At 37.7% G+C, this 26468-nt stretch overlaps 1 protein-coding gene across 2 annotated transcripts in view; it reads left to right on the top strand.

Annotated features, from left to right (window-relative positions):
• The window catches only part of si:ch211-247n2.1 (calcium-activated potassium channel subunit beta-2), a 160833-nt gene that overhangs the window by 3285 nt on the left and 131080 nt on the right, over positions 1-26468 (top strand). Inside the window, exon 1 of one of the 2 annotated variants that reach the window (XM_039758780.1) lies at positions 11607-12993. The exons of the other annotated variant lie outside the window; for it this stretch is intronic. The gene's annotated coding sequence lies outside the window, so the exon portion shown is untranslated. Of the gene's footprint in view, positions 1-11606; positions 12994-26468 lie in introns of those variants that run through there. 2 annotated transcript variants of the gene reach the window in all.

The raw sequence follows: 26468 nt of genomic DNA, 5'->3' as shown, positions 1-26468 counted from the left end.
CCTATATATATCTGAGGGGAACATGATGAAATGATGAGCAACTTTATATTTCTTGAATTTCTTGGATGAATTGAATTAGGAACAACACATTTTGGGTCTCTATAAAAGTGCTACTATTTGCTCAAATGTCTCAGGGCAGCTCTCAATTCTCCATCTCGTCTTTTGGGTTTCAAAATTTGCTTCAAAAAGAAGATATGGACTATTTATACACATACAAACCCACAAAACAATATGTATACATACATAGAGTATATATAAAATTGAATGTAAATGTTACATGCTGTGTGTGTCTTTTATTGCTATAGTGTCATTGTTACTGTCCTAAGAAGTCATGCAAGTAAGAATTCCTATTGTATTATGTATTTGTGACAATAAACTTGGAGTAATAAGCTATTTACTAAGGCCAAATTAAATTTGGTACGGGTATTAGCACTGTACTAGGACGTTTGATTGATTTATTGTGCAGTAGGGTTTGTGACATACTGGACATTTTTTTTTTGTATTGCTATAACTTATCATAAAGAACTTGGCTACCTGTGACACACTGGACATCTAAATGTTTAAATCTGTTTTACTGTGCAGTGTCTTTTCATTTAAGGGTCTATTGTCACATGAATTTTGCATAATGAATGGTTTCTGTACTTTAGTGTGAATTGCTTAATAAAGACTTAGTGCCCAATACCAAAACTTCTATATAATTTATGTATGCATGACTGAACATTTATTTTATTCATTATATAAAATTCAACCTGTACTTAATATGTTCAAGTGTGTCACATTTAATCTTGCAGCCCCATGACATGCTCTAGGACATGTGATTCCCTGTGATGACTCCCAGAAACAAGACACTTTTTCAAATATATTTACAAATTAAGCACTACTTTATACATTAAAATGCTAGACTTGAAACCTAACCAAGTTTGCCATTTAAATGGTAGAGAGCTTCTAGGTGTAAATTTATATGGGTGAAGGCTAACTGTTTATTCCATAAAGCTGCATGTACCAGCTGTACGATTAACACTTATTGGCTGAAATACTAGAGGGAGGGGAAGAGGTCTGTGATGTGTGTGTGAAACAAGAATGGTCTTTATTTAAAGATTATTCATCTTGTTGATTAGGTTAACCACATTTCAATATCAGTTACAGAGATCATGCTTTATCAAGCAGCATAGACAGCTGTGTATTAGAAGTAAGAGATTTACTAAAGGGCAACGACACAAGTGAACATATAAAATGCAAAAGTAAATCTAGACATATTGGGAAAGGAACTTTTCAGATCCAAGAACTCAGACGTCCATTTTCTTACATTTTGTTTTGCATAAATTACTCTTTCAAGCCTACAGCCAAATGGATATTTCTGGAGCTTGCAAGAATAAAGCTTTTAGGAAAAACAAAGAGGCCACTGAATGAGCCTCAGAATGGATGTGGATCAAAAAGAGTGCCTGTGGCAGAGAGCTACTCAGATGCAAGTCAGAACTTGATTAGGCCTGGCTGGGTCGCCCACATCGCATTGATGATGTGGAAATACCTGACACACCCAGTGACCCCAAGTTATGTCACTGATGATGTGTCAAATTGCATGACAAGAAATATGATTACAGCTACTGTATATCAAAATCACCACTTTGTCCAATATTTAAGCATTTTGCAATATGATGGAAATGCCGACTACAAACATTACAAATTCATCATATAAACAACCATGGATACTTTGAATTAGTTACCAAGTACTGCAACAGATAGCAGAACTTAGAAGATTGTCAGATCTTAATCTGATATTTTGTAAAAGTTAAGGAAGTTGGGATTAATAAGATTGATTAGAAGAGAAAATGTCATGCAGTTTAACCTATGTTAAAGTTTTTTATGATCTTTTCTAGAAACATCTCTACATTAATAGATCAATCAATAGATTGATACTGTTTAAAGATTTATTCACACTAGGGGCCTCATGTATAAATGCCATGTGTAGAATTCACACTATAACATGGCATACGGACAAAAACAGCAATGTGCATACGCTTAAAAAAATCCAGATGCATAAATCTGTGTATACGCCAGCTTCCACGTTCTTCCGCAACATAAATCCCGGTCAGAATGAAATGTAACACACGTGCATGCGTCTGCTGCCCCATCCCGAATCCTCCCAGAATTACACCTCTTTAAATATGCAAATCAATATAAATAGCTCCTTATGTTATGAGTTATGTGAAAAAACAATGGCAAGAGCACGGAGAACAAAGAAGAATTTCAGCAAATACCAAGTAGTGGCAAGGACAAATGTACTATTTGTTGGTTTAAGCAGTGGTATAAACAACAAAATAAAGTTGATAGAGTGACACAGAGTGATGGAGAAACTCGACAGTTCAAGTTCAGTGACACACAGTGCTCGAAATAAAAAAAAAGTGATCAGATATCAAAGTTGCCGTGAAAAGTAGTGTCATAGCCCACCGTCCGAGTGCCATATAGAAGCGTATTAGGGTACAGAGAAAAGAAAAATAAAATGGGTACCTAGTGGGGAAAAAATATCGAAATGTCAGCTTTAATCTCAAAATTTCCACCTTAATCACGTAGTTTATTTTGTCATTAAAATAGAATGTCATAAACTTTATCTTAATATCGTTTAATTTACAAGCTTCTCAAATCCCATCGTAACTAAAGTAGCACATTAAATGCTTCATATTCTATGTATTCTATGTGCTCTATGTGAGTGAATCACTATGTGCTTCTTAAAGGGCTTTCTTTTATGCCAACAGGTCACAGAATACATTCCATTCATGATATTACAGCTCTCTGAACAATTTAAATACTAAGATGTATACTTGATATTATTTTCATGATAATAGGAATTAAAGCATGTATTAAACATGTGGGCATAGTAGCGCAGTGGTAGCGACAAGCTGGTGCCCCATCCAGAGATTGTTCCTCAGCAAAACTGAGCCAAAAACTTGTGTAGACAATTGGGGTATATGCTGCCACAAGAATGTGTTTTTAGTTTAGTTTTTATACATTGCGAAGTGAGCATGGAAACGGGCGTATTCAACATTTTTGTGCATATGCACTGTTTATACCTGAGGCCCCAGATGAGGCCAAATGCATTCACCTCAAAATGACAGATTTTATTATGAATTCACCTTGAGCGTTTGTCATTTCTTGCTGTAATGGAGTATCTTATCCTATTAGTAAAATGATTAATAGATGCATAATACCAGGTTGCCACGTTTTTGGGCCCCTGGGTCTGCAATTATCAATATTACAAAGAAATATTTCTGACCAGTCATCTTTTCATCTAGTCAAAGCCTGAATTCTTCTAAATTGGTTTAATTTCATGGATACAAGGAACAACCAGTATACCTTTGTATAAAAGGCAGGTTTGTTCTTTCTGCGTAATAATCAGACTCAGACTACCAGAGACCATGTATTTGAAAAAGTGGAATTGGAAATTGAACCAATTCTAGAATGAAGTTTTGTATTTTTCATTTTGATATAACCTACTGTAAAAAGTGAAGTAAAATGACACAACATTCTCAAACCCACTTGATCCAATTCAGGGTCACAGAAGTGCCAGAACCTATAGCTCACGTCAAAAAGGCCAGTTTTAATAAATAATCACCATACTCGCGGCTTAGCGAGGGAGTGTGGTGGTGTGTGGCCGAAGCGCTTCCTGGGGAGTTCATGATGTGGACTTTTCTCACCCAAGTGCACAGGTGAGAAGCGGTCCGCATCCATAATTGTTCCCAGGAGCTGCTGATTGCCACGACTACCACGTCCTCTTCATAAATAAGAAGCGCAAGTCGGCTAAAGGGGGGAAGAGAAAAAGAAAGACAACAGGAAAGAATGGGAGGTTGTAGAAGGAGACAAGAAGCAGCAAGGAGAGACAGCCGGTGTGAGGGAGAAGGAGAGCGAGTGAGCGAGCAAGTGCAGTCTCGATGTAGCAGAGGCAGCTGGAAGGAGAGCCCCGAGAAAGAGTGTTAGGCTGACACTAGGTGGGGCTGAAGGAAGCGGTCGCTCCAGCTGAGCAATTAAGGAGCTGGAGTGACGGTCGGGTTGACAACTGGCCATGGAAGATAGCGGGAGTCGAAGAGGCTTTGGGCTGGTTTAGCCCTAGCGTGAGCACCTTGGCCGCTGTGGAAATAACCCAAGTCTCGGTCCAGTTTGGAGTCCGACATAGCCAGGGGTTGGAGGGTACCAGACCAGTGTGAAAGGCAGCTGTTCCTGCAGGTAGGCAACTCTCCTGTTGCAAAGCCCTATGGGAGAAGCAGGGGAGCCGCCAAGTAGAAAAGGTAGCATGAAGACACCGTACTTTGGATATTTTAAAAGAGACTGCTTTATGCCATTGGTTTAAACTCATCGTTTTAAAGGATTTATTATTTTTAACCTGCACTTCACTTCTGTTTTATTTGATTATTTATTTAATGACTTTTGAAGCACTGCACTTTATTCATTTGGATACTTTGTTTTTTGTTGATTGTTTGCACTTTGCACTTTTGCACCATCTCCTTGCTATGTTGTGCCTCACTGCCTAGCTCATCGGTGACATTACCGACAGTGTTGGGTTCAAGGGCTCCCGGACACAAGATGGGAGCATGCATCAAACCCACATTGTCACATGGACACAAAGCAGAAAATAGCCCTTGTCAAGGCACAACACCATTTGCATTCTACTTTCTCTCACTCACACATAAACACACTGACAATCACACAGGGGCTAATTGGGATTTAAAACTTTACCCAAGCATCCCATCTTTGTAGATGAGAGAGGAAAGCTAGAGTATCTTTAGAAGAAAGGATGCACAGAAAAAGCCTTGGATTCTGGATATTTGAGGTGTCCATATTACACACTGTGGCATGGTGCCACCCTCCATAAAAATACTTTCACCATTAATACAACAAAACATCATTCTTTTCAATGCAGTTAGTGCAGTTTATCATTTTTCCTGTCTCATTCAGTCTTTTCTCAGACCCCCGAGCACAGCTTCACTAAATCACACAGGTTGCCATTAATTGCTTTTCTATATTTAGAACTGAGCATATTGTATGATTAGGTTATTTTTTTTAATCTTAATTATTTATCAATAACAGTTATTCAGTGAGTACACAACCTGAATAATTGAACATACTATTAGAAAGCAGTTTGAGCTTTTGTCTTTATTACTGTTCTTGGCATGATGGAATTAAATGTACTGTAGAAAAACAGACATTTCAAGGACAAAAAATAAATAAACAGGATTAATCAAGTTATATTTCAAATTTTTCCAAATATGTGACAGTGTACCTTAGGGAAATGCAGCTCTCGGAAGATTTTTCAAAGATGTTTGACTTGAATAAAATGTAGTTTTTCTTATTTAAAGAATATCACAAGCAAAATCAAAAGGAGGACTAAAGGTGACTTTACAATATTTCCATTAATGTTTCAGGGACCCCAGTGAATTGCACCTCTGATGGATGTCCAACATCTTAGCTCTGTTGGCCACCATCTGAAACTCTCCATGTTCGTAGATTATTTTAATTCTCTCCATTAATTTGATTAAGTGTGAGTGTGATCGGGATTGGCCGGTGTTCAATTGAGGAGTGGTTGTTGCTTTGTGCCCAGTTCTAGTATGCAAAAGTATTACTCCTTGGTATTGCACTGGACCCAGCATAAGTGTTTTCATTTAGCCGCAATAAAGATTTAAAAATATATCCACTGATAGGAATGTCTACACAGAGAAAGGATCACAGACTCAAATGAGAAGAGCTTGCTGTCTCCAGGGTCAGGGGTCATCCCTAAAAGCCAGTGACTCTCAGATACCAGTGACCTTCACTGTAATTGGGCAGGGAGCATCTGAGGAGTTCTGTTTGCCTGACCTTTTCAGCCTAGAAGCACTTCTTTGTCCTCATAAAATGTGCCATGGAATGAGTCAGCAACCTTCCAAGCACTGATGGCCCATCTTAGAATATTGGTTCTAGAAGATGAACATCTTCACCGAAAGAACCAGACCTAGCCCTAGGGGAACTGCTTGTGAATCTTGTTTGTGGTTGCCCCCAGCCCACTGACATAAATGTAAGCTGATCATTCACCACCAGTTACATCTGAAAGATCAGCAAAATCATGGGATACCTGGTCTTGCCTTTAATAATGGAGAGGTAGTTCTCCTTGTATGGGTCAGTTACTGGAGATTTCCATTCAGTGTTCCTCTGTCATTGTTAGTCTTTTATGAGATTCTTTATTCATGATGTTAGACATGATCCCCAAGGTTCATTTTTATCTACTGGGTGAGCCAGTCAATTAAAAGGATATACATAATAACATATAATGAGACTTATTTTTTGAGTCTTGTATACCTGATCTCTAAAATTTTGATAGTGGAGCTAGTACTTTAAATTTTTTGGTGATGCAGATTTTAAAAAGTTGAGGCACCATCATCAGGCATGCTCATGCTGTGACAGTATAGAGTAGAGGTCCCCAATTCCAATCCTGAAGGGCCACGGTGGCTGCAGGTTTTCATTGTAACCCTTTTCTTCAAGTAATGACCTGTTTTTGCTGTTAATTAACATCTTTTGAATTACTTTTAATTGACTTGATTTTTAAGATTTGTTCCCTGCATTTCTTCATCATTCCTCTAAATTGCTTCATTTCTTTCCTTAAATGGCACCCAGAGTCAACAGAAGACCAACTAATTCAGGGCCTCAAACTCCAACCAATTTCACTCCAACCAGTTGCTTAATTAGGCATTGATTCTCGTTGTTAATTAAACCCGTTCTTTAATTCCATGGCTTGTTGCTGCTCTCATTGTGCAATAGCATACATTTTCGAAATTAAATATTTTCTCTTTTCTAAGAGTGCTGTTAAAAAGGTTTGGGGATTTGAGCAGATAAACATTCCTGAGACTTTCATCTTTCTTTATTTTCAGATATTGTATGATGGACACAGTTTTCTGGTCATGTTTTGGCTCATTTTGTATCTCATTATTGTTTGGCAGCTAATTAAGGAAAAAACAGTTAAGGGGTCTGAGTCTTCAAGAGCAAGTCAATTAAAATTAATTCTGGTTAATTAGCAGCAAAAAACAAGTCACTAACTAAGAGAATGGTTAGAATGAAAACCTGCAGCCACTGTGGTCAACCCAGGACTGGAGATGGGGACCCTGGTATAGAGTTACCAATTGACCCAGCATTACAACAGTTACAGTAAGAACAGGCCATTCAGTCCAACAAAGCTAATTAGTTCTATTTACTTAATTTCTCCAAAATATGGTTAATTATTGGAATATCACCACTGGTATACTGTCTACCCCATTACTTTACACATACTTTTGGGATATTTGAGTTAAAACCATGGAGTGGTGAGGAGAACATGCAGCTCTACACAGCCAGTTACCAAGCAGGGAATCAAATGAAACTATCAGTGAGCAGCATTAACCACTGTGCTATCTAATGAAGAAAACACTGTACAATATGGACTATCATATACAGTAGAAAAAAAAAACTGCTTACAAAATCACAGATGTGCTGTGTTGGTATTTTTTAAATATTCAAGAACAAATGCATACTACGGTAAAATAAGCACTAATTAATCTTTTTGTGGTATAGTAAGCAAGTTCATAAAATGTGCATACTTATGCAATGAATGCCGCACAAAATGAACAAAAAGGGGAGATCAGAAATGGAGCAATAAATAAAGGAGGCAAATAAATAAACAAATAGGTAAATACAAAATATTAAACAATAATCCTCTTGTTTCTAAACCTCAGTGCAGATGTGACTTATTATATACAATGTACGCCACTAAGCATTTCAGCCTGTTAAGATTTATGGGAGGAACTGAAGCCTTTACTCTACAAAAGATGTAATTATCCTCCATTTCCCAGACAGACAGCATGTTATGCCATCTCATTAGCATCTTCTGCCCTGAGGGGGAAAAAAAAAAAAAAAAAAGCAAGGAAAATAAAAAATGCATGTAAAATTGTTACGGCAGCTTGGAATTTGTTGTTGACTCATAAGATAGTCAACATCTAGAATCAAAACCACTTGTTTCTTTTTTGAAAACATAATTCTACTCAAGTTTCAATTGTATCCTTAATGCTTGTGAACTTTCTTTTCTAATTATCGTGATTAAGCTTCAGTGTCCAATTAGCCATCCATTCTCCAAACCACTATTTCCATTTCAAGGTCATAGCAAAAGACCACAAAGTGCAAGGCTGGAGCAAGTTCTGAAAGGGATACAGTCTCACCCACAATTACACCCATGTCAATTCAGAGTCACTAATCATACTCCTTGCACTTCAAGAAGAAAACTGGAGTATCTGGAGGAACCCCACGTGAACAATATGCAAACTCCACGCAGGTGGTGAGTTGGCCAGGTATTGAACTAGAATACCCAGAGCTGCGAGGCAACTGCATCAACCACTGTGCCTAAATAGATACACCTTTAAGTAAATGTTCTAAAAGAATTAAACTCTGAAAGGGGGTAGTGTTAATTAACATAGCATCCCCAGCTCGTTCTTCATTTGAATCCAGTGATGCTGGGAAAAGAGCCTCCTCCCACAATCCTGATCTAGATTAAGCTGGTTGGGTGAATGTCTGTACTATCCATTTTAGATATAAGTAACTTGAGAGATTTATTGCTTTGACCAAATCAGAATGCTTCTTCCTGGAAGAATTTATTGAATAGATAAAGAGCTACAGACTAATACTGTTAAGGATGTCTTGGCTCAAAACAGAAAAAAGTAAAAATGATTTATTCAAGTAAAACAAGCCCATCTACAATGAAAGCTTATCATCAAAGGAAAAAGTAAGTAAAGGAGATGATTATTCTTTGCATGCCACACCGAAATTGTCAGGCCTTCTCTGATACGGTCAGTCTAAGTAAGTATTCCCACATTGTTACATCTGGATGGTCGCCTAGCTGATCATAACTCTGTGTTCTTAGCGGCTTGCATGTACAGTGACACAAAAGATTTTACATACCATATAATGGCCAGACACAGGCTGCTAAAGTCACTTCACTTATCTTTTCCTCCTTTCTCCACTTTATTAAATCTTCCCATATTTTGCTTTAAAAGCCTTTTGCTTCAGCTCTGCCATACTGACACACTGAGTTTTACATCTGTCCAACTGCTACTCTTTTCGATTATAATCTTCAAATAAAGTTCCAAAAATAAAGGTGATAGAGGGAAGTAATCTCTGCCCAATTTAATTCACCATTTATAAATAAAAGTTGTCCAAGTAAATGGTCTGTCAGACACATAACTCTCAATTCCCAATTAAGTTGAAGAGCTCTCACTCACATCTTTGCTGTGAGACAAGTCACCTGAGTAGTTTCTCCAATGCTGCTGTGGCAAAAAAGGCTTACATGTCCAGCACAGTTGCTATAAGTATATTTTTACACTCATGTCTTTATTACACACATAACAAAATTAGACAAATGAGAGGAGACCATTCAGTCCATCAAGCTTGTTTGATTAGCTAATAGATAAATTGTCCCACAATCTCATCCAGAAACATCTTGAAGGTTGTCAGGGTTTCTGCTTCAACTACATATCTCAGCAGATTGTTCCAGATTACCACAACTCGTTGCATAGAGAAGTGCTTTGTGATTTCAGTCTTAAAAATGCTCATTCCCTTAATTTCCACAGGTTTCACATAAATATCTTAATATCACACACATATGCTTTATATTGGTATTTACCAAAAGAACACGTCCACGAAACAAATGTTGGGGTGCTAACCAGGTTGCACCATTGAATATGGTGGTCAATAAGGTACAGCCATCTATTGTTGAGTAACGCCTAACCAGTGCAGAGAAAAATCAAGTCACAGGGTCATGTTGGAGCTCTGACCTGCAATGAGATAGTTTCTGGACTGGAAGAGGTGGAGTCAGATGCCCTCATTGGGTGGTTCCTCAGGGCTGCGTTTTTAGGAAAGAAAACACAATACCATCAGTGACTGAGCCCCCCTGTGTCCCAGAGTGGTGGTGCTTACCCATGATGAGCCCAGAAGGTGACCAGATGACACTCGTGCACAGCAATATATAAGCCCTACCCAATTTATGAAGCCCACCTATTCCATGGTTGTGAAGGTTTACATCTTGTCTGCATAAGAAACGTGTCAGAAGCTTGCACTTGATGGGGCACCAGTCCACTGTTAGGCACACACACACAGGCACGGCCCTAGTCAATTCACATCAGATGAAAATTTGTTTCATATAGCACCTTTCAAAAAGAGCACAATCCCAAAGAACTTTACAAAACACACAGACAAATGTCGGAATATTTTAAACTTGGTCTCCATTAACTAGGCTTTGCGGGACACCAATTTTCTTGTAGAGCAGGGCATCATTCTAAATGTTAGGTTGATCAGTTGAATTTATGTAATATTAAACAGGAGTTTTGCACAATTCCTTTAATGTTTAGAAAACTCTTACTGTAATGCAGGAATGGCCTTGGCAGGAAGGAAGAGATCTAAGCGGCTGGATGATCCTGTTCTGCTGTCCCACACATCAAAAAGGCTTGGACGGGGATGAAGAAGGATTGTACAGAATGCAATCTGAAGGGCACACAGCAAGCCAGGCTTTAGCCGACATGTCACGTGCATCAACTGAAGTGGCCCTTCAATTTGAACCTCCTTTTAAAGTCACACGTACAGTGGCAGGTAGGACAGTATTGGCATCTTTAAAATGTTCTCATTGCGGAGATACATAAATGATTTAGAAGCAAAAAAGAGTCATCTAAAATTCAGTGATACTGCAGTCATACTCCCATAGAAACATCCATGCTGCCCACCATACTTTTCTTAATATCTATATTCCATTCAAAGCAAAATTAGAAGTGGTTCGCATTTATTATCTACACATTTTTAAATCTAGTCCTTCGGTTAAGGTTAGTGCAAAACTGGAGTCTATCATGGCAACATCAGGCACAAGAGAAAAGCGAGCCCGACATGTGGTGAACATCCACCAAAAGAGATACCTGCCTCTACTCTTAAGGTGCAAATTTCCAGTCAGTACTTAGCCTAACCAGCTGTGATGGAACCCCGGGCATCAGCAAGCCCAAACCCCGACACAAACACAGAATCACAGTCCTGGGTTCAAATAAAGGTTGTTTATTAACCAGGAATACCTTCAACACAGTTCAAAAAGCACAACCCACAAGTGTTCCTTCTCCTCCCAATAACTCTCTCACCACCGCACTGCCCTCCTCCAGTCAAGTGTTGCCTGGATAAGGGAGTGGGGTCCCTTTTATTACAGACCCGGGAGTACTTCCAGTGCCAGGGTGATTTCCCGATCGAAGCACTTCTGGGTCACCCGGAAGTCCATTATAACAGTACACTGCAAAAAATGCGTATGTAAAAACTAGACAAAAAAAAAAAACTTTAAATGGGAGTTGATTTACTTTTATTTAGAAAATAAATCTGCCAATAGGGTAAGCAAAATTTACTTGACAAGATTTCTTAAATTAAGCTAAATAATCATTTGATGTGTCAATAATTCTTAGAATAAGGAAAATAAGATTTAATGCCATGATATAAATACTTTTCACTTAATTAGATTTCATTTTTTGCAGGGTAGGGAGCTGGTCTCCCTGCAGCGCCCTCTCATGGCACCCAGTGACCCCAGCAGGGCTGTCCTGCTTGACTACAGTTTCCCGGCATGCCCTGCTGGCTTCCCACTGGGCGTGGATCTCCAAGACTGCTGCCATCTAGCGTGTTGGGGGAATAAAAACTCTCCAGCGATATCTCTTCTTTTTCCATCTCTTCCTTCCTGGTCTGCTTCCCGTTTCCTTCTGGGCCAGAATGCCCATCCAGCCCACATGGCATCTACACAGCACATGGGACGAATATCAAAATACCTTCAGGGAAAAAAAAAAATCCATGCAAACACAGTGAAAATGTGCAAATTCCATATGTATAGTGAAAGACAGGGAACTGAAATTCATGTTTCTTCATCCGAAATGGAGCAGCACTCATCACTACACTATCATGCCACCCTGCTGCATGTCAGGCATCCAAATGAATCTGATGTCACTTTGTATGTATTCATCATAAAGTGTGAGAAGATTTTCATCTCTTGAAATGATTGCATTGATAACATATTGAAGCCAAAGAACAGGAATAATTAGGCATCATTGGTGGATACTTTCAAATTTTTAGAAAAGTCACTTTTAATAAGTCAAAGCCACTGATGCGCTTCAGTCAAAAATAAGCATAGCCTTGAAATTGGCCCACCGTCCCCCATTTAAAAAAAAAGAAAAAAAACTAATAATGCGAACAATTTCTGTTTGCACAGAGTCTGTGATTGACTGCAGTCAGTCAGTCAGTCAGTCAGTCTCCTTGACACATCTGAATGCCCTTTACATATTCTCCTTGTGTGTATTACAATACTGTTTTATTAAAACAACTCACAAGAGAAAAAGTTCCACATGGTCTTCCTCAGAGCCAAGAGCTTCAAAATAAATAAAAACAAAGCTGTCATTTTGTCTGACACGTGTCTTAAATCCCCAGTTGCCTCAGTAATGCAGAGCAATGGGTAATTTTAGGCCAGTTTTATTGGGGGGGGGTCTAGTGTTTTAAAAACCGATGGGCTCCAGCGAAGGACAGGGAGAGAAAGAGAGAGAGAGAGAATGAAATAAAGAGAAACAGATAAAGCACAGAAGAAAAAAGGTTAAGATATCAGCCATAAAAACAAGTAGCGTGAAATAGCACTTCACTTCATAGTGTTTATCGTTCATGCATTCTGCGCGCTCATCATCACTTCCTTGAGTGTGTTGAGCTAACTAATTTTAAGCATGAGTGTCTACTGTGCCTGTCAGTCTCTCTGTAGACAAAGCTATTTGAAATATTTTGAGCACTGAGACTTAAGCCAGCCGTTTGCAGGCTGTGACACTAATGGTCCTCCTCAGATGCAGGCTTAATCAGTAGGACGCCAACAGCAAAGTTACACAGCTGCTTCACCGGCACGGCGCTTAGCAGGGATGAGGAGCAGCCAGCTTTCTGTCTGAGGAACATGTGACAACGCAAAAGGTAGGATTTGGAGATTACACCTAAACAATATTCACTGGGGAGACCTGCAAGGGTGAAGAGAGGAAACAAAAAAGGTTTTGGGCTGTTGCCTTTGTAAGATTCATCATTCTTCTTAATCAAGAAAACAAAAACAAAAAAATGGTAGAGATCTGTAAATAATTGAAGCCATCTGTTTTGCATGCTTATTTAATTCATTTCTAAATAATTTGTCATTAACAAAATTGACTAAATTACTAGATTTTGTTTTAGGTGAGTAATAGTTTTGTGTCACTAATAAAACAGTGCAACTTTCTGTTAATAAAACAACAACAAAAAAAATAAGGCAAGGGAGCTGCTTATATTTCAATGCAATTTTTCAGTCAGTGCTATTGAAGAAGCAAGAAAAAAAAAATAAATGTTGCATGATGATCAGCTCGGAGTTTTTTTTTGCAGAAGTAAACACTAAACAATGAAGACTTTAAGCAATCATTTAAACCACACTTTTCGGAGTTTGCAGTATCACTAGTTCATAGTTTTGGAGTAAATGAAATTAAAGTGCAAACAATACAGTTTAGACAGCTAGATGGTACACTGGACAGATGAATAAATGGTTTGAAGTCAGAATTTAACTGATGATATCAGTGAAAAAGAAAATGCTACTTAAATAGAACCAGCAACAGCCAGACATGCTGTATGGTGAAATTGACTTTGCTAGTTGTGTATGTGTGATATAGTATACAATGGTTTTGTATATTGCCATTGGTTTGCTTAGTAATTTCTGCTTGCTGACTATATATCATGTACTGTATTGTTGCTGCATATATTTTTAATGTTTCTGCGCCAGTGGGGCTAGCAATAAATACCATTGTTGTACAGTGCGATATGACTATAAACTGAATTGATCTATTTGCATTCAATGTCTGGCTCAATTGTTTCAAAGCAGTTAACATGACAGAGTTGGCATATTTAAAGTAACAATTTCAGAGATGTAAGGAGTCACATACTTTGGCTTCAGGTCTCTTGGGCATACAATTTGCCGTTTTTGTGTTTTGATTTATGTTTCCAGGGCTTCTCCCTACTTAGAGTGTAATATAACTGTTTGTCTTGAGTATTTGTGTAAATTATTTAGTCTAATAAATTCAGTAGGATTTAAATGATATCCAGTTCTCCAAGGGAAAAAAAAGCTTAGATTAAAAAAAAAGCAATTTAATATACATTTAGATGGTATCTCCTGTAGTAATCCCTGAATTTTTATGTATGTATGCCGTTTGATTTTTCTAATGAAATGCCATTTTATCTCAAGAGAATATTGAAAAGTAGTTTACGTGATCACTTATTAGCTGTGGATTTGTATTTTCTTTCTTAATCCTCTTTAAGTCTTCAAGAACCCAGCTATTCATACTCTTGGGAAAGGGCATACATGTGACAAAGCTAACCACCACAGGGGCATTAATTGTTAGGAACTGCTACCTGTGGTGAGGAAAATAAGGTTACAGTAGCAATTATTGAGAAATATCGGTATTGCCAAGATTGAAAATTGAAATGGACATTGCCAATGACTGTCTAATAATAAAGTGCAACCATAATTAGTTTCTATATTCTTATAATTAAGCTCTCTGGGCATATTTAAGGACATCATAAAAATTTGAAAAAGAACCATGAATACTGGTATGTCATATATGAACACAGGGATCGCTGAAAATAATTCTCCTTGGCTTATAAAATTTTATTTGGAAAAATGTAAACATTCTCCTTCAACTCTAGGACTACAAAATCCTCCAACACGATGTACACGACTCAAACTCATACAGGAAATGATTACTTCAAGTTATGTCCGCTAAAGGTGGTTCTACGAGCTATTGAACAAGGGAGCGTAGTTGTACATAGTATTTCCATACATGATATTTCAATGTGGCTTTGTTTCTTGTTGAATTACAAATGACAAACTGAAATCTGTTATGCGCAAATTGTGTCCCAAGTTTAGATTTCTCGTTTATGGGTTTGCCGAGAATTTGGTCATTCTTAGAAATATCCCGATACTTGAAAATGGATGTAGTTACCTTTTTACATAGCCATAAATACTAAACAGACCATGTATTTTATGAAACACAATCATTTAAATTTGAGGCTCGGATTACATAAGTAATGTATCTCATTTAATCCATTCTGACAGCATCTGACACAAGCCTGGACATATGATGCCAACGTACTAGTGCCAATTCATCTAACAATTTTCCATAGGCTGAGGATAGTAAAAACAAAAACTTCCAGAATAAAATTCCAAACATATGATAAGAGGACAAGCAAACTCCACATATGCATTGTCTGCACTGAAATGTGAATGTGGAACTTTTGGAGTTTTGAGAAAATAGTGCTTACTTCTACACCATCATGCTGGTCTATATCTATGTGTACATACATATTAAAATATTAAAATGTCACTTATAGCCTCTTCACATATTTTGAATAAACATAAAACAAAGATAAAGTTTATCTCTTTAAAATAGATTTGCTCACCCATGTATGCTATATTTCCAAGCTGTTCACTTAAATTTATTAGATGCAGGTCAGATGCAGCTGAATGAGGTAAAGCAAAAGCTTCTTCTTCAGCTCCAATGGCTAGGTGTATGCAGAACATGAAGCATGCGTGAAATGAATGACTTTCTCCTTGCGTATAATATCTAAGCCACATTTCTTTAAAGCAGCTCTTTCCAGGAAAAGTTCATTTTATTTATTGGTAATTATCATAAATGCCTTAATTAGCTAACAAAGCAGTGCATCTTCCTGCTGGTTCATTGCCTTTGAGTCCATATCAATTCAGCCTCTAAACTGTTGTAAGATAAGAGCTCAATTCATGCTTCAGTGTTCTGCGAGTAGGATTTGCGTGTGTTCTTGCGAGTTTCTTTCTAAGGCTTATTTTCTCTAATTTTTGAAGGCCATGGAACAGATCACATGATAACTGTTAACTGAGCTGGTGTAAATGAAGAGAGGGGAATACATGACAATGGTCTCTAATAAAATGGTTCCTTCTTAACTTCCATCTTTTTATGTATGGATGATTACCTGTTTATGTAATTTTGGAAGGAGTCTTTTAGGTGTACTACAAGAGCATGGGATCACAAAAGGATAATCTACCTAATCTTATTTTCAGACCCATTTAATCCACTAATAGGGTATCACAGGGCCTAGTAGCATTGACAGAAGCACAAATAACATACACACTTAAAATGTGCCAGATTAGAGTCTACATTTAACACAAAGCACATCTTTGAAATGAGGAAGAAAAATGTCCACACAAATACAGAGAGGTCATATAAAGTACCATAGAGACAGACAATTGAAAGAATTCAAACCCAGAATCCTAGAAAGGTGGGTAGCGGTGCAAATTTCTGTGCTACCCGTGGCATGTCTGGTTTTCCATCCGTCCATTTTTCAAATCCTGAGCAGTGTCTTGGAGAAGCTGGAGCCAATCCCAGCAAGTATCAGGCACAAGGCCGGAACAATCCCCCGACTTGGTGCCACACACGCACACACACGCACACAAATACTAGACATTTTACTATACTTACTGTAAATTTCTGAAATCCGTGAGGTTGTTTTCTCTGTAGCTATTCTGCAGTAAATAAAGTATCTATTATTACTATGTATGTCTGAGGAGCATGCATGCATCGTAATATTTGGCTTTTAAAAATAAAATCTTAATGAAAAATGTGAAACAGTATCTTCAAGCGAGATGTACTTTATTCTTCAATTTATGTTAGTCTTAATTAACACATTGGGATTGGGATTTTTTTCACTTCCTAAAACATTAAAATCTGAGGCTATACATCCTGGAAGGTTATATTTCAGCCATAAAATCAACATAAGTAGGTTTGAATTTAAGGAAATAAAATGTATTATCAGTTTCAAAGGTTTCTTTGTCCAGGCAGTTAGGCTAAACCAGTGGTTCTCAACCTGTGGGGCGGGCCCCCCTAGGGGGCACGAAGTAACAAAAAGGGGGGCGCGAAGATGTGAAAAAAAGAAAACAAGAATCAAAAATATGAAAAAAAATATCTGTTGAAACCAAAACAAATTAACTTAAACTACATTCTGATACTACAACAATAAATATAGAGTTAGATAAATGTCGATAAAAGTTAAGTAGGTATAATAAAATATGAATCTACATTTCAAAAAAATGTTGGGGCGATTAAAACTGTTATGAAAACTCGGGTCACAAATACTTAAAGGTTGAGAAAAGCTGGGCTAAACCCATGACCCTTCACAAAAAACAAAACTGGGCACATTGTATTCAGACCAGATATTTCGAGCCAACATCCTTTGGCTTGATACTCTCTTCTTTTCAGCAGTAAACTCTCAGACTCAAAAGCTGCTCTCCTTACTCTGCTCCCATTTGAAAAAAAAGATGGTACCAAGTGGCAAAGTATTTATAACCTTTTTAACCCCCATCACTCAATGTTAACTTACTCAATTCTACATAATTTACTTCAGAATCACAAGACAAGAAACAACCCTGGAAAAAATGCAGGACACGACTATGCTCAAACTTAAAATGGGCCACCATAGAAGTGCTGAAGAACCATAACATGCTGGTGTTTGGGTCCAAAATATGGCTGAAACGCATGGTAAAGTGGGCTTGCAAGTCTCATTTATTTCAACACATACCATTGGTTAGCACAAAATGACACATTTGTTAAACATTTATTCTTATATTTAAAAAAGGATGAGGATGCCGTTTATTACCAAAGGTTATGATGAGAAGTAAGGCTTTGCATAGCTATGTTTGATGAACGTATGTTAGTATTATTTTGGGTGAGGATAGTATTCCCACCTAAATGTCCAACATTTAAAGACAAGTCTGTGCTTCCATGTAGCAGTAAAGATTGCTTTAGTCTTTCCCCTTTTTAAATCCTAAGCTTCCTACTATGAGTTTCTCATGCCAACTGCAGTGTTTTTCAGGGGTGGCATTTGATGGATTTATACAATGGCTAGATATGCAGAAATTTAAAGTTGTAGAGTTCCAGAAATAATTTTAATCAAACACCCTCTGCAAAGTACAGGCACAGGCTTATATTTACACCTACAATAGGATAACAATTTAATAAATGGTTAATTGTATTTTTGTGTGCAACTGTAAGTTAAACACAGAGTGAAACAACACAAAGTCCCAATGATTAGTTGAAAAAATGGCAATACAAACTGACTTATAATAATGGAAAAGCGGAAAACAAAGTCTAGTTAGTAGTATTACTGGAGGGTTTTCACATTCATTAATAACATGCAAAGTAATAGCTCTGCTGACCTAGAGTAGGTTAAATGGTTTCCCTTTCCATCCTGAACATATCTTAAGTGTATGCTTTAAAAAAACAAATCTGTAAAAGCATTAGAATATGGAGAAGCCAATTGAATGTTGTTGAATCTGGCTGCTTACAATATATCGGATATCTTACTGGGCTGGTGTTATAAAAATATGTGCAGTTTCCAGGATTCCATATTTCTAGTGTTTAAATGGCACCTGACTTAATTTTCTAGTGCATTGTTGTACATTCTTTAAATGCATGAAGCACATTGATTCCCAAAACCACATCCCTTATTACTGGATTGGACTACTTTGAATTGAAATCCTGTTTATTACTGCACTACGGAACCAGCTGTGTAAAGCACATTTTAAAAGCAGCGATCCTTTGTTTCTGAAGACATTTGGCATTGTGACAGTGTTTGTATCATTTTACACAAATATTTTTATATTATTTTTTGACATGATGCAAAATGGAATACTGTGCTCTTTATTTCACAAATACTTCATTTGCAAAGGTATTATTCAGCTTTATTAATTCACCTTGTCAGCAAAGGATAGATGCTGTACTGACATTTAGCTTTAATTTGTTCCATTTTTATTCTGTCATATAAATGACAATAGTTAACCAGTTAACTAGAAAAATGGAGTCCAGGCTTATGTAAAATTTTTAAAATGTTTCATGTAATGTGCTTGGTAAAGGACATGGTCTTGTCTGTACAGTTGATATAAGACTGGACGCTTCGCACTAAATTTGTAAATGCTACAAAGAAATAGAAATAAAACTTCTTAAGAATGACATTTCTGGATGACAAATGGCTTGCAGGTTGGTGCACAGTGATTAGTGCAGTTGTTTTGGAGCTCCCAAAATATGGAATCAAACCTTGGCCTTGGTATTGTGTGGAGTGTGCGTGTTCACTCTGTATCCAGGAGAGTTATCATCAGAGGTCTCTTGTTGTCAATCCACACTTGAAAGACATGCAGAATAAGATTATGGAGGTAGTGAGTGTGTGTGTGCGATCACATTGTCATGTGCACTTAAAAATAAGCACAAGAACCTCATCAGATAGATAGATAGATAGATAGATAGATAGATAGATAGATAGATAGATAGATAGATAGATAGATAAAGATACCAAGCTATCATGCATCACATTAAGAATAAGATCACACTAATCCAAAGCAATAAATGTAGATAAAAACATTATGTTTATATATCATAAAAAGAAAACATTTCTATAGAAAAATTTCACACATTTTTATAAAACTACCACACTTTCATTGGCCACTAATCCAACATATACTGTAATCTATAGTGAAAAATATATTTTAATTTAGCCTATTTTCACATTTTAATAAAATGTAATGAGATCTATATGATTATGTGGTAGATGATTGCATCTTGTGGTCTTACATTATCTTTAGGTTTCTAATCTTTGTTTTAGGACAGGATTTAATACCATAAGCAGAAATTTGACAAAAATGTGTTAAGTCTACAAATCTGACAATATCTTGCAGTGGATATTGTATATTTTATGTATATTAATAAAAAATGTAATACTCAAAATAAAGATTTAACACTAAACTAGACACTCACAATCCAGCATTGAAACTGTACAGTCAACTTTACCTGAGCAGCGCAGAGAAAATCATTAAATAAATTCAGATAGATAGTCATATAGTATGTTGATAATTTTGCCCTGAACATTTAAGGTTATGGGTGGCACGGTGGCACAGTGGTGGGTAGCGCTGCTGCCTCACAGTAAGGAGACCTGGGTTCACTTCCTGCGTGGAGTTTGCATGTTCTTCCCGTGTCTGTGTGGGTTTCCTCCTGGTACTCCGGTTTCCTCCCACAGTCCAAAGACATGCAGGTTAGATGCATTGGCGATTCTAAATTGTCCCTAGTGTGTGTTTGGTGTGTGTATGTGTGCCCTGCTAAGGAGCTGGCGCCCTGCCCGGGGTTTGTTTCCTGTCTTGCGCCCTGTGTTGGCTGTGATTGGCCCCAGCAGACCCCTGTGACCCTGTAGTTAGGATGTAGCGTGTTGGAAAATGGATGGATGGATGGATTTAAGATTATCATCCATTTATTCCTTTCTAATGGTGCTATTTCCTTTAGTGTCCTCAACATGTTGAATTCCAAGCCAACAGCATCACAAAAAGAGCAAGAATCAACCCCAGAAGGGACACCAGCACAGATTCAAAGGTAGATGGGATATAGGCATGGATATCTGACCAGGCCAGAATCTAACCTAGACCCCTTGATCTGAGAAGCTGTTACAATAACCACTGTGCCACTATGACCTTCCTAAAGATCTGAATGCAATCTTCTATTTGTTGTAGAAGTCAAAATGCATGAAGGGATTATGAAGGCAGGCCTTCATTACATTTTACATGCAAGAAACCAAATAAGCTATGAGCCGCATTAAGAGTGTCTCCAAATGCTCAGGTATATCTGAAATGTCTAGCCCTCTGTGCACAGACCTGCAGACGATTGCAATAATGAGATTAAAAGGATACAATGGCATTACTTAAATAACATGATCTTTAGGGCTTTCTTTGCAATAGTATAATTGTGTAATGAACGGTGTGACTTGCAGTACCACCTTACCATTCACGTAAAATTTTAAACAAATGGAAGACTTTTACTCTTAAAATGCAAAGTGTTGGTTTCTCACCAAGGAGACAGGTTTTTAACAAAAAAGGTTGGCAATAACATTGGTTATAGATATCACGACTATCAATGTCTTTTAAAGAAACAAAACATGACCAGAAAGAAACTGCCTAACAGTAAGTCCATTCATAGCACCCTTTCAGAATGATCGTCCACCTTGTTCTACAACAGTAGCACAATAATTAATTAAAATACATACTAAAGCCGGAATACCACCATAACGCTAACATAATAGTTTTACACTGGCAAATTAAAATAAAAAACACAGTCATATTTTTTAGATGCTTGAAGTTTCATTATTTTGTTCAATGAGTAGATTTTTGATACAGAAACGGATATCAATGGAAATTGTAAATGGCATTATCAGCAAACTGAAGTAAATTGGAATACTCAAAGCTTGTGACACCATTCACTGAAAAAATAAAATAAATATATATAGAACATGGGAAAGGTGACAGTGTGGCTAGCTCCAGGAGACGGGGCTCAAATGTAAAATAACACTCACGGCCTCTTTGCAGTCTGCATGTTCTCCCTGGGTATGCACGTTTTTCTCCAGATGTTCTAGTTTTCACCACATGGGTCACGTGCTTGTTAGGTCAAAGATTCCACTAAAATGACTTGGTGTGGACACGAGCTGTCTGTGATGGACTGCCAGTCCTTCCAGGGTTGGTTGACCATTGCTCCCAGGATAGGCACCAGCTCCCCATGACCCTGAATTAAATTAAGCAGATTTGTGAATATTAAGCATGAAATGAATCGCCACATTTAAAAACGTCTAGACTGCAATAAATCTACATGCTGTCTGTTCTCTACACAGTTTGAACAGAGGGAACAAAGGAGAGCGGTTAGCTTGAGAAGCTTTTAAATCTACCTTGTGATGATATACTTGTAGCTTAAGGGGGTTAAATATGTCAAAGTGACTGATTTTTTTCTAAACACTGCTGAGCCATGACACCCAGCCATCACGTGAGAATACAGACACCGAATGAATCCAGGAATTAGATTATCTGCACCATCACTACTCCAGGAATAGAAAGAGATTTACAATAGGCATTGTTTGGGGGAAACTAACAAGACAGCAGAATAATTCATTGACGAAGGCTCAAATATTTTTCTTGTGCCAAATGCTTGCAGCATTAAACAATCCAAGTGATGAAAACACATGAGAATAATCAGCATACTCAGGCTTTATTTACCTACAGATCCTTTTGCTGAAGTAGTAATAACAGTGCAGCTAACACATGCAGAAATTTTAGTTACTGCTGAGGGGGTGGCGCAGGCAGGCTGGGTATTTAACTCATTCCAAGCTTTGGACACCGACCTAGGGGCTGCAATGACAGATTAATGTGAAATTTGAGCAGGCACATAAAGAAAACCGAAAATAAACTGAAATGGAAAAAAGGAAACATCACACTCCAGAATTGTTCTGCTTGAAATCTGTCCTCACTTGCAGTTTCTTTGAATGTGCTGCTCAAAAAGCTTTATGAAAAGACTGAATATTTTTGACCACTCAAATTGATTTTCAGAGGAGTCAATTTAATCTAAAGACTTGGAGTCAAAGGTTCACTGCCCCTGCACCAAGAGGACAAGTGAGATGAAATAAACTGTGCATGATGTAAACTTTACAGACCTATTCGGGTAGAAGACTTTTCAGATATACAATATTGTGGAAGCTAACCCAGATACAGATAGGCAGCAGACAGATTTGCCACACACATACATTTATTTACAAATGGCTCGCCTTTCACAATTGCTCGCCACAGCACAATGTACAGGGCCAAACACCAACACACAGTCCCTTCTTGCTGCCAGTCCTTCTCCCTCTACTCCTCCTCAGGCTTTGTCCTCTTCCTCCCGACTCTGGCCATTGAATGCTGGGGACTGGCCCCTTTCTAAAGGACACCTGGCCAAATAAGGTCCTGGAAAGGTCCATGTATCCTCTGGCAGTGGCCATGGGTTCCAACAGGGTTGAGCTCCATGCTCATGGCCCGTGGCCCTGCTGGGAACTAAGGGGGCTGCCCTCTGTTGGCCTGGGGGAGAAACTGTTCTGAAAACGCTCTTTCCCCCAGTCCTTTCACACTCTGGGTGTCCCGGCAGGGTAAGGGTTCCAGCCACCTGCCACAATACACTTAGGATTCAGGGCTAGTACTGGTTTCTTAATAATAAATAATATTAATAATAATAATAATAATGTAAAAATCTTAAACTGCTAGGGTTTCTAAAAAAGAGTAAAAAAAAACATCATCCTCACAGAATCTTAAAAGTTATTACACATCTTACATAGTATGCATCATATCCAGCATTGTTAAAGCCATCCACAAATCAAATTTTTAAGCCCAACATTTCAATTAGAGGGTTATAGGCCACCAGAGACTATGCCAGCACCAGAGCCCACAAATCAGGAACCAGTCTTAGACGAAATGCCAGTCTTTAGGCTCATTCATTCATCCAAAAAACACCCACAGAAAATTGATAGGTTAGGGAAGTCGGGAGAAAACTCAAATACCTAATAAAAACCAAAACGGACAGGGAAAGCATGCACACTTCATGAAGACGATGACCTAACTTGGATTAAGATGCAAGTCCCAGAAGCTCTGAAGCAGCAGCAACAAATTATTTCTTGTATAGCCTAGTATTATCACACAAGGGGTGCCATAATAGGATTTAACAGGCCCTGTTTTTTTGACAGCCCCTCAGCCTTGACACCCTAAGACGACAAGAAAAAAAAAAAACCCCTATTAGGAGGAAAATAAAAAGGAAGAAATCTTAGTAAAGGCGATTCTGAGCAAGACCCCCTTACAGGTAGGTTGGGTGTACAATGGGTGTCAAAAAAAGGGGTAAATACAACACACAAAACAGAACATAAGTAATCCTCTTCACAGCGCTAGATGGCCAATCCGTCACTGCCATCTCAGGAATACAATGCAGTAATACAATAGTAATGGTACAAACTTCCCCACAATGCCTGCACGTCACCCTGGATGCAACTTGTCATTTAGACAGATTTAGGCTAAAAAGTGCAATAGCAAGCCATTTAAGAGACAACTTCTGTAGACTGATCATCTTTAGCTAAATTTCGAACAGTCCCCACCAAAATTGCAAATATCAAACACTGCTGTCAGGACAATTGTTTAACTTATCTAGAGGTTCATTGTTTAGCATTAGGGTTTTATCTAGTTAAAAGTAAACTTGGAAACAACTTTAGATTACCTCCCTTAAAAAAATAAGTATGAACAAGTGAATAATCTCAAATACCTGAATCACATCTTTTATTTGTCAAGTAGAAATCGAAGATACATAAAGTCCAGGAAAGCAGAAAGTAAATGGCCAATCGATCAAAACTGGCAAAGCACACATAGCATTCTGCCAGTCGTGGAGGGCCTGTTGTGGCTTCAGGTTTGCACTACAACTACTCCCTTATTCAGTGCCTGTTGTATTATCAAACACCAGGTTTCATTAATGTCGTGTTCACTATATAACTTGCATTCTGTTTTAAATATTCTCAAATAATTCAGCTATAGGGGACTGTATGGATAGAACTCTAAAAATCCTCGCAGTTGCTTCAAAAAAAAGTGGCTTCATATCACAGACATGACGCAGGTGGGATTCCTGCAGAGGATCTAATTATGCCTCACAGTTGGGCTTGTTCATTATAAATTATCTGCTCGTTAAAAGCCATTTTAGTAAAAGTGATAGATCAGAATTAAACAAGTGCACTTGACAATAGGACGAGAATGTGCTTAATTCAGAATTCACAAATACAGCCAGCAAGAAGTCTAATTCAGCAAAGCAAGAGTTTGCTTCTCATTAAGAGACCGTTTAAAATGAAGACCGGCACTCAGTGTCGCCCTATGGGAATGGAGCTAAGCATGAGTCAATTTACTGAAACCATCTAATCCAATTTTAGTGTAATCCAGGTAGTTACAGGCACATGACAGGACAATCTGTTGCAGGACACTCATATATATATATATATATATATATATATATATATATATATATATATATATATATATATATATATATATATATATATTCAACGGGTTGGAAAATTATGGGGTGCCAAACAGGCAAATACATTGATTTTCTGAATATATAAAGTCAAAACTTGAATATATAAAGTCAGCGTCGGTATACTGTATAAAGTCAGCGCTGGAATATATAAAGTCTAAACTTCAATATATAAAGTAAGCGCTGGAATTTCCTTCCATTTCTCAACCCGTTGAATCCGACCACAAGGTCACGGGGGTCTGCTGGAGCCAATCACAGTCAACACTGGGCGCAAGGCAGGAACCAATCCTGGGCAGGGCACATGCATCATTTTCAAAACATTAACCAAACAGTGTTTTTTTAATTCATTTTTCTGAATACGTTTTTCTTAACTTAGTTCAGTTTTTTTTAGTTTACTAAAAATGTGCCTGAGTCGTTTCAATCAATATATATTGACTTTGACTTTATATATTCAGGAAGGAGTTTATATACTCCGCTGTTGACTTTATATAATCAGGAATGACTTTATAAATTCCGACGCTGACTTTATATATTCAAGTTTTGACTTTAAATATTCCAACGCTGACTTTATATATTCAAGTTTTGACTTTATATATTCGGGAATGACTTTATATATTCAAGTTTTGACTTTATATATTCTGACGCCGACTTTATATATTCAGAAAATCAATGTATTTGCCTGTTTGGCACCCCATATAAAATGGATATATATATATTTGCAGCTGGAGATCCACAAAGGGAGAAAATGAATCACGTATCAAAGTAGTTTTTATTCCTGAGTTTTCCGCCCTGCCAGGGGCCTTCTTCAGAGGATAATGCTTAGACTTACAAGAATCAAAGGCAATATACAGAAAAAAATACGTGATTGGTGGGGGCTAAGTCAGTGTGATCAGAAGGGGGTATTGGTTGTAAAGTTTTATTTATTATGAACATGTTTTTCTTAAGTTTGCATATGCTGGGTTTATGTCCAAATGTCTGTTAATGGCGTTTTGTCTGATAGCCAAGATTTAGCCAGTTCTCTGGCACTTTTAGTACTGGCCTTAATCTTACTTGTTCATTGTCCCAGTTAAATGTATGTCCGGTTGATTTTGTATGTGTATAGATCAGTGATCGTGAGTCCTTCCTTCTAACGGCGTTGCGATGTTCCTGTATACGTGTTGCGATTCTTTTTGATGTTTGTTCTATGTATACCGTTGGACAAGAATTGCATGGAATGCTATAAACTGCGTTTCGTGTTTCTGCTGTCGATTTCTTGTTTTTAACATTAAAGAGGACCGTGCGCAGATTGTTCATGGGTTTGTGTGCTGTTCTGATGCCTGACTTGGCCAGGATGCGTGCTGCACCTTCAGACACCTTGTGGTGATAAGGAAGGGTGTACCAAGTGGGGTGGGGGTTCTGGTTCAAGTCGATTGTTTGCTGAGTTTTTTGGCGTCTTCTGTCAGGTGCCAAAAAAACTAGACTCTCTGCAAATCCACATTAATCTTAACTCCTTTTTTTTCTGCTTGATTTGTCTCATAA

The sequence above is a fragment of the Polypterus senegalus genome, chromosome 1 (assembly GCF_016835505.1).
Source record: "Polypterus senegalus isolate Bchr_013 chromosome 1, ASM1683550v1, whole genome shotgun sequence".
Lineage (NCBI taxonomy): Eukaryota > Metazoa > Chordata > Cladistia > Polypteriformes > Polypteridae > Polypterus > Polypterus senegalus.
This window is presented reverse-complemented; position numbering and strand designations above follow the sequence as displayed.